The following is a 10,441-nucleotide window of genomic DNA, read 5'->3' on the forward strand; positions in this document are numbered from 1 at the left end:
AGTCCATTACTATCACTTTTACTCATTGAACAACTTTATTACATCCCTCCCTGAGTAACTCCATCACCATAAGTCACTCACTGAACCAGTCATCACGATTACTATCACTCATTACATCTCTATCACTACCTACCACTTGCTGATTCACTCCACTTTCTGTCACTGACTCCATCACAATGACTTACAGAATGACTCTATTATCACTCAATAACTCCATCCCTGTCGGTAACAATCACTGAATCACCACCAGTATAATTCCACTTAACCTCATAATTGCTCATTGAATCATTCCTTCATTATCTGTTCATTAGCACCTAAAGCATCATTCCTTGATTATCTGTCATTACTATCACTCACTAAATATTTCCTTCATTAAATCTATCTTTACTGTTACTCAAGTACTGTACTCCTTCACTATGTGTGTCTACTATCAATCATTCCTTCATTACCTCTATCTTTACTATCATTCATTCATTACATCATTACCTTTGTCTTTATAACACCTAGTCATTTCTTTATTATCTCTGCTAGCACTCAATCATTCCTTCATTATCTCTATCATCACTATCAATCATTCCATCATTATCTCTGTCTTTATTATCAACTCAGTCATTCCTTTATTTCCTTTATCTTTCACTAAGGTAACTCATTTTCTTGTCCTTCCCCTTAAAGTATCATATTCTTAGTCCCCTCACTCCCCATAACCCTCCTCTCCACCCACCTTCCCACGTCTCCTCTCCCACCAACCCTAAGTATCTTCCCACGCCTCCTCTCCCACCAATCCCACTCACCTACCCACGCCTCCCCTCCCACAAACCCACCCACCTACCTACGCCTCCCCTCCCATTAACCCCACCCACCTACCTACGCCTCCACTCCCACCAACCCCACCCACCTACCCACGCTTCCCCTCCCACTAACCCACCCTCCTACCTACGCCTCGCCACCCACTAACCCATAGAGGTAGGAGTAGGTAAAGGCGGCATAAGGGATTAACCAAGGGTAGGTCAGTGAAGCCGACAGACCTGACTCGACCAACATGGCGGCGACCCCTTTGACAACTGTCTGACTCGGTTCTGCTGACCAGGCGCGAGTGTTTTCTTAGTTGCAAACAGAAAAAAATATGTATTATCTTTATTTATTTATTTATCTATATTTGCATACTAACCTAAAAGGATATAGAAACAACCGTTTATACATTTGAGACTTTATATGGCAACAAATTATTTACTCATGCATTATTCATAAACCACTAAACAGTACTACCTTATTCATAGCAGTCCTACTCTTGACATTTTTTAAGGCAATATTTCTTGCTGTAAAGTGCTTTCCTGCATAGGAATACCGCACTTGTAAATATATGTCTCTGCGACTGCTTTGATAAGCAAGACAAGGTGGTTGTGCAAAGGGTCACTGGCAGACATATGACTTTCTAAAGTGGTGAAGATAAGTTTGTCTTGTAATGTGGATAAAACCTCAAGAACAGCCATAGAGGTAGAAGTGCACAGCAATCTTCTTCAAGTCAGGTAGGTGTTGCCGTGACCTCTTGACTTGACCAATATGGCCGTTTGACAGTTCTCTGGCTTCACCGGAGCCTTCTCACGCCGCCTCTACCCTAATCCTACCTCTATGCACTAACCCCACCCACTTACCAACCCCTCCTTCCCACGCTTCCTCCCAAATCATCCCCTCCCACTTACCCATGCCTCCCCTCTCACTAACCCTACCCACGCAACCCCCCTCTCCACAGGGCCACCCAAGAGTTGAATGGAGAACACTGGGATAATGACCGGGGGGAAAGAGGAGGGCGACTGGATTGACGCCCGAGAACACCGGGATATTATTTGCCTAGCGATCCCACCTTTACCTGGACTAACAACTTAAGGAACAAACTAGCTCCGAAAGGCGGGAAGGAGTCTCGCCGAAGAGATCCGATCTCAGCCCGAGGGGTCCTTTTGCTTCCACATCATCCTCACCCATGGCAGGTGCGACCGCGTGGCCAGAAAAGGCTCGAGTATGACCCTGCACACCGCGGAAGCCATAGTCCTGGAGAGCGAGGACAGCTAAGACACCTGCTTGGCCTCGATATCGTACAGGCAGTGAGGCAGGCAGGCTGGCTCACTAGTGCCCCGCGCCGCTTCACGGGAGAGTGCGTGTAGGAAATATAGGCGGGGGAGCGTAGATGATAGTACATTCACGAACCCGCTGTTCCTGCCTCACGATTTCCTTACACACACACACACACGAGAATGTCAAGGTGTAATATGCAGAGTAAATTGTTAAAGAAGAGTTGTTGCGAAACCTACATAGCCACTTACAATACACAGACTCCAGGAGATTTTTGCTAACCTCTTAACTTCGAAGGTTTGTTCAGAATCAGTTATAAGCATCGCTCCGTATCAAGAATGAAATTTGAAGCCATCATAATAAAAGAATTAATACCAATGTGGACATCAGGCTCTTCGAAATCACAAATGACTTCACTCTTTACTTTCGAATCCTCTGAACCCCTGATCTCGCTGGGCCCCATCACTCGGCCGCCAGGCGTGAGAGAGGGGTGCTCTGCTGGCAGGCAGGAGGCGTGAGGTAAGTTAATCCTTCGCTGTGGTCATTTTTCACAAAATGTTGTGTAGTAATTTATGGTGCATTTTCACTACAACACTGATTAGTTGAAGCTTGTTATAGAATACTAATGGTTTATGACTTCAGTATCGGTTGTATTGTACGGCAACAACCAAGGAATGTTGAGTCGCATTTCTTGGTAACAGCCATCCTCAGAGTAATCTCTTTATGCTACTGAAAGGTTTAAGCCATTCACTACGACAACGTCTTTCATTTTATGCTGGCTACGACCTGACAAGTTTTTCAACTCAGGATACCTCTGTATTCCTGGGGGGTTTAATGAAGCTATACAAGGTTTAGGAGTTGGTAGTGAAATTTTTACTAATTACCCTTTTCATACTTTAGACCTACCTACCTGACTCCTGCCCTTCTTGCCTGCCCCCTGCCATTCCGGCCTTCCTCCTGCCCTTCCTCCTGACATTCCTTTCTTCCCCCTTCCCTTCCTGTATCCCTCGCCCTTCCTGCCTTTCTCTTGCCCTTCCTGCCTGCCTCCTGCAATGAAAAAGGTATTGGAATGAGATGTGGAACTGTTCAGTGGATAAAGAGAAATACACTGAGATACAGTGGACAGGTACAAAGAATGCACATAGATCGGGTTCCAAAGAAAGTGTGGGAAAATGATATAGAGGCAGACCTTATTTGGTGAGGAAGACGAGAGTGGAACAGCACATTGAAGAGTAGGAGGAAGAAGAATGTTTGAGGAGAGTGAGAAAGGTGTGTGAGGGTAAGGTAGCCTGGAGGCACTTCTGTCTTGACCCTACCCTGCCTTGGAGGTTCAGAGGTGATGGTTAAGAGAAACCTTAAGCACCTCAGGGAAGTAGCTCTGTATGTGCCACAACCATTTCCAGCGATTAAACTCGACACTAGATAGCCAAGTGTCTAATAATTATATAGAGGCAACAGGACTAACACATTTCATCAGTACACAGTTCAGAGCACCCCCCTCCCCCTCTTGATCTCCCTTTGGCCAGCAGAGACCATAAAGAGAAGTATTGAAGTGTGTTTTCTTGATAAATATTTGTCCTTTCTCTTATGGACTTAGTTCACAAATAGCATAAGCAGGTGATGATCATCTTTGTACCAAAATGAACTGTTTGTCAGGGCCTGTCTCAGCAGTTATATTGTAGTTGTTGTAGACCCAGGTTCATCTGAACCGTGCACCCAGTCGACTGCAGGCTGAAACAGCCCTCCATTTTGGGAAATAGGTAGGGAGTTGAGGGTCATCTGTAATACCAGGTAGTGGAGTTGACAAGTTATAAATTGCCATCCCAAGAAAGCATTCCTATCCATCTATTTATCTATTGCCAGATGCCTTAATCCCTTAAGGGGTGGTCTCAAACAAATCACAGCACTTCCATGTCGCCCTGTCCACTGCCACTTCACTGCCCCACTCCCAGCATACAACCCCCCCCCCTCTCATATACCTCATCCTCTAAACCTTTAAATGCAGTGTGTTCAGGCATCTCAAAATGATTGGATCTTGAATTTGACTTATCGTTTTATTTTTCTGGAAGCTTCCAGCCTTTGCTTCCTACTTCCTGGCAGTAAAAAAATCCACACAGTCTATCCAGAACAGTTTAATACCTTTTCTGGCCTCCACTTTCCGTGTAATCATTTATTCCTTTCTTGGGCTCTTGTTTATTTTTCATTCTTTTCTTTATGTAATGCCATCAGGGGCATATGTTCGACCCCTTCAGTACATGGTTCTTGTATGGGCACCAGAGTGGTTAGCAGTGTTGGTATGATGGTGCCAGTCCGTTAGCACTAGAGAGAGAGAGACGGGGAGGGAAATACAGAAGGCAAAATGAGTACCTAGAGGAGTTCATTACCCAGATGATACAGTGCCACTCTCTCCTAGGATGGTTTATGAAAAGCTTGTCACAGGCTCAAAGGCCCAAGTTACAAATAGGAGCATTGCAGCATAAAAGATATCTTTGTTTCTATTTTCTCAGTCTGTTTGTCAAGCTATCCATTTATTCATGTCAATGTACCTAGTCATCTACCAAACCATTTATTGATCCATTATTGACCCCAGCTTTACCTTTAGCTTCAAACATGTAGGTAGTTGTACCTGGTGGCCAAATGTAGAGATTGGAAGGAAGGGGAAAACTAGGACAAAAGGAAGTATGGTATGTAGCTGTCAAGTAAAATGTTTTGAGAGGAAGGAGTGAGATAATAATAATGAGAAAGCCGTTACAACAGCAAAAAGTCAACAAATGGTCAGCGAAAATTCAATCAGGGATGATGCAGGAATGCTGGCTGTTGCAGTGGAAAGCTTAACAGTTTCGTTTCGTTTCGTTTCGTTTTTAAGGGCTCCAACATGCTTGCATGTGTCGGCCTTGGACACCTAATGGCGGCTCTCCACGCTGCACGATCCATTGCAGCCTCCCTGTTCAGTCCCTTAACCATAAGGTCACACTTAATGACCTCGTCCCATGTCTTTCTCGGTCTACCCCTCATAACCCCACCCCCGATATTAACACTTCTCACCTTCCTCACCCAATTATCATCCCCCATTTTCCTGAAGATGAAGAGAGGAAGGAAAAACAAGTTAAATATAAGAAAATAAATTCATGCACTCAATATGCAAGGCTACAGGTGTCCTTCATTTCTAAAAAAATCTATAACAGTTGAACTTGAACTGCTGTGGGATGAAGTTTGGTGGGAAACTAATATAGGGAGGTGAGTTCCAAAGAGATGATGAATGAGGGATTTAGTTGGAACAGGGAGGGGCTTAGCAGTGTCAAACCAGGGCAGTACCCACCAGCACAGATATAGGGAGAAGGCTTGATTACACACAATAAAAAATCATCTTTACATTTTCCCGCCTTTATATTTTGAAATGGTGGACAAACCATTTAGAAATGTTCTTTAATTTACATTTATCTGTATGCCTGCTACATCACCAGCATCCCAGAAACCATGAGGTTTATGCAGCTTGTGATATAAATTATCATTCAGAACTGTTTGCATTAGGAAGAAAATCTGAACAACAGCAATGCTAACTGTGAAATGATCAGTCACCTGTGTAAAGATACTTTTTTGATTGGGTGTACTTAAAGTGTTGAAGCTTTTAGATCAGAAACTTTATATTATGGAAAGTGTCATTCAAAACATGATAAAGGAGAAGGTGAGTTTAAGGGAATATTCATTTGCCCAACAGCTGCATGAGAAATAAATTAAAGTTGTTGTTGTCGTTGTTGTTGATCAAACCCAGTTGTCGGGCTGAGCAAACCCATCAACTGCAGGCAAGCAGCTGCTCCTGCAAGGCCATCCTTTGCAGTGAATTGATGTTCCCTTGTGACTGACAGTGCCTCGCCACAGTGAGGCATAGGTAATGTTATGGAGGTTTGGTTCCTGGATGGATGCCGGATTTGCGTCAGTTCACGCAGTTAACGGGCGCCATAGCAAGCTCCACATCACTCCATTATCATGTTATATGGTACCACTTAGCTCTGTAAATGGTTTCCTAAGTTACAGGAAACCATTAAGCTTTTTACTCCGTGTAGAGCCACCTGAACTGGAAAAATAATAAATAGTAACAGAATGGAAAAGGAGAAATATTAAGAAAGGGCACACAGAGGTAGAATGAGAAGGGGAAGGAATAAGTAGGCAGGACTACATCATGTGAGTGAATGATGGTTGTGAATTTGGAGAAGGCATTTGATAGAGTTCCATGAGTGATAGTAAAAATGGGCCGTGAGAAAACTGTCTTAGTGAATGGATTGCCAGGTTGATGATGAAATTTTATGAATGGGCACTTATTGTACTTCTGTCGGAGTGAATGGAGTATAAGGAATTATCAGAAAGATTATACAAGAATTCACATGAATCAGGAATAATGGGGGGCCCATTGCCACATAATAAGGTTATATATTGAGAAAAAAAGGGGGATGTCGGGCTACAAAGTTCTAACAAACATGTGCGAAAAGGATAGACAAGACTTCCCCACACTCTGCATTATCCACCAAGGGAGAGAGGGAGAAGGCGGGAAGAAAGATGGGGAAATGTTTTTAAAAAGATCAAATATTAGAATTTTTATAGACATGAGAGAAGCTGTGCACTATATAATCACTAATATACACCCCTCCCCCCCAAAAAAAGCGGGGAGGATACACAATTGTAGAATGTAAGGTGTTTCACCCCTTTGATATGATTTCTTTTTTCTTTTTTAAGCCAAGATGTCCTTGAGGCCATGGCAGTAGGAATTTACAGGAAGCCATGCAGCACCAACAGATATCTTTGACTTTGTCTGTTTATCTGTTGATCTATCTATCTGTCTAACTGTTACTAGATACTTTAATCCGTCAAGGGGTGGTCACAGACAAATCACCTCCACATGGCTGTTCTCTGCCTTTAGGTTGACGTGCTTCCACCTCACAACTTCTCTAATATCTCTTTCCACTCCATCCCACCATCTTATCCTTAGTTTCCCTTTGCACCTCACTCACATACACTCTCCTAGTCAGTCTCATTCTCCATCCTCTCCATATGGCCAAACCATCTCAAACCATTCCTTTTAGCACTCAGACACATCCATATCAATACCACAGTGCTTTATTGCTTCGTCATTTGTCATTCTGTCTTTCCATGTAACTCCACATGCGCCACAAATATATATTTTTTTTTAATACTTTTTTTTTTTTCTTCACTATTGTCACCCTTGACTTGTGTCCTTCTACCAGGATGAGACCAGCATGTTAACCCTATGGAGGAGTCTGGTACTACCCAAGCCTGAGTAAGATTTCCACGGTGAGAGAGGAGGATCCTGCTACATCAAAAGATCCAAAATAAATTGCCAGAGCATGAGGACTCTCGGAACCAACAGCTTCACCATAACAGGGCTCAAGCTGTTCAGCACCCTGCCTAGATATCTCAGAAACATATTAACCTGCACTGTAGAAGCCTTCAAAATTGGATGCCCTCCTGCAGAAAATCAAAGACATCACCACTTCCTGCATATTACACCTAGCCTTACTACAACAGGCAAGAGTACACATGCAAGAAAATGATGGATGTAGCGGCACTATGTGTAACTGAGACTGAATGGTAGAGATCTTCGCAGGTGTCACAAGGTAAGGCCAAACTTCACTTGATTTGTGAGAGTGAGGAATCATAATACTGTCATGCAACATTTTTTTTTTATTTCACGCTCCCCAAGCTCACTTTCCTATTCCTTTTGACCTTCTGCCTCAAATCCTCCATTAGCTTTGCATAAACACAATGCCACTCATCAGTGAAACTCCATGTAAAGTAATTTCCTTGGGTCTGTTTTGTGGCAGATCAACTGTGCTGCAACTTGCTGTCACAGATAAAGAAACAGACTGTCAGAGTTATAAAATGAAAGCAAAAAAAATGTTAAATTTATGCAGAGGTAACCAGCACCCATAAATATCAAACTGTTAGTGATATTACAAGGCTGAAAAACCTAGTCAGTACCAGGTGTGACTCATTTGAATGATCTTTTGTGACTGAAAGTGTTAAAAAAAAATTTTGAAATGGTTTGTCCAAGTGGAAACGATGTAGAATGAGAGACTGGCTAGAAGTGTGTATTAGGGTCAAACTGGCTTGAAGTGTATGAGAGTCAGGTGGAGGGGGAGAGAAGAATGGGGAGACAAAGGATGAAATGGAAGGATTGAGTGGAGAGAGATTTGAGAAAGTAGGAGTTTGAGACAGGGAAAGGCCAGTCAAACAGCACAGGATAGGGCAATGTGGAGATATGTTTGTGGTCACCCCATATGGGATACGGTACATATGTGTTGTAATAGATAGGTAGAGACAGACATCAGATGAGCCAAAGCTAAGGACCAGTGTAACCTTCCAGAGTTCCAATAATGGACCTCATTTTTTGTTGCAAATTTTCAGCATATACAGTAGATTATGGGAAAAAAGAAATGTTGATGTATAAACACTCCAGCAATGGTTGGCTAAATAATGACCAGCAAGGAGATATCAAATAGATGGTCAGTTCTGATTTACAAAGGTAAAAATATAGAAATTAAAATTTTTTATCAGTTTTTGTATGTTCACATTAACCCCTGTTCTGTAACCACTCTAGCCACTTCTTCCTGTTTTCTTCCACTGCTATCTTAACCATTCCTGTACCTTAGAAATGATGTAAATAATATGCAAGAGAAAACTGTGATGTAGTACACCAAAGTTACCTAGGAGGAGGTGCTGAGAGGCCTTGTAAGCCCAAAAATAATGTGACCCAAGGCTTTCTTCATGCAAATTTTTATCCGTTTTAATACCGGTATGGTGTGAGTTGGAGGAAGGACAGCATGATAGTACTGGCCAGGCAACATTGACACCATTTTTTCATGACATCCCTCCTCCCCTGCAGGATTAAGGCTGTCAGAGTTTAGACAGATTATTATTATTATTATTATTATTATTATTATTTCCTTCCATCCTCTTCTGTCTTTCTTTCCTGCATTCTTTCCTCGTCCTTCTGCCTATGGGTGACTTTACACTCCCTCTTCTGTCTTTCTTTTCTTCATTCTTTCCTTTTCCTTCTGCCTGTGGATGACTCTACACTGAGTGTCAAGCCAAATGGTTTCCTGTACACTAGGAAACCATTTACTACACTGTGTGGTAACCATATAACCAAATTTTGGTGCCTGGTGATTTAGTGGGTAATTACGGCGCTCCAGTCGGATTGAGCCGATGAAGGTTTATATGCAAGGGATGGTTGGGGTTTATTCCTCATGTACTGTAATGCCACTCGGGGATTAGTGAGGCTGGTCACTATCATATTAAATGTCAGACCAACTTGCCTAGCTTTAGGCTCCTACGCTCCTCATGGGGCAACATAGAATTGGATGGTGGATGGATAGATGGATGGATTATTATTATTATTATTATTATTATTAATTATTATTATTATTATTATTATTATTATTATTATTATTATTATTATTATTATTATTATTATTATTATTATTATTATTATTATTATTATTATTATTATTATTATTATTATTATTATTCTGTAGCAGCCGTGGCTCAGTGGGTTAGAGCACTCCGCTCTGACCGAAGGGTCGGGGGATCGAATCCACCCAAGGGTCATTGGTAGACATCAGGAAGGGCATCCGGTCATAAAATGCTACACGCTCCAAACCAAAGTCCCCTACCCAGGGGCAACGCCTTAGCCCTTATCCAAAAAAGGGGTACCTGGTGTAAAACTCACTCTATTATTATTATTATTATTACAGTATTATTATTATTATTATCCACCCATCCATCCATCATCCAATCCTACATTGCCCCATGAGGAGCGTAGGAGCCCGGGGCTAGGCAGTTGGTCCTGACATTTAAGATGAGAGTGACCAGCCTCATGCATCCCTGAGTAGCATTACAAGAACAATCAACCCCAACCACTCCTTGGATATAAACCTTCACAGGCTCAATCTGATTGGAGCGCAATAATTACCCACTAAACCACCAGGCGCCAAAATTTGGTTGTATGGTTACCACCCAGCGTAGTAAATGGTTTCCTGGTGTACAGGAGACCATTTGGCTTGTCACTCAGTGTAGTCACCCACAGGCAGAAGGAAGAGGAAAGAGTGAAGGAAAGAAAGACAGAAGAGAGAATGTAAAGTTAACTGTAGGCAGAAGAACAAGGAAAGAATGAAGGAAAGGAAGACAAAAGAGGATGGAAGGAAGGAAGGATGGAGGAGAGGAAAGGGCAGACACCCGATAGCAGCACTACATCGTGTGAGTGGATGGTGAGCCCCCCCACCTACCACATTTTATTATCATTATTTTTTTATTATTATTATTATTATTATTATTATTATTTGTTTATTATTATAGATAA

The sequence above is a fragment of the Coenobita brevimanus genome, chromosome 89 (genome assembly GCF_032717465.1).
Source record: "Coenobita brevimanus isolate Jiangsu-jjx chromosome 89, ASM3271746v2, whole genome shotgun sequence".
NCBI lineage: Eukaryota > Metazoa > Arthropoda > Malacostraca > Decapoda > Coenobitidae > Coenobita > Coenobita brevimanus.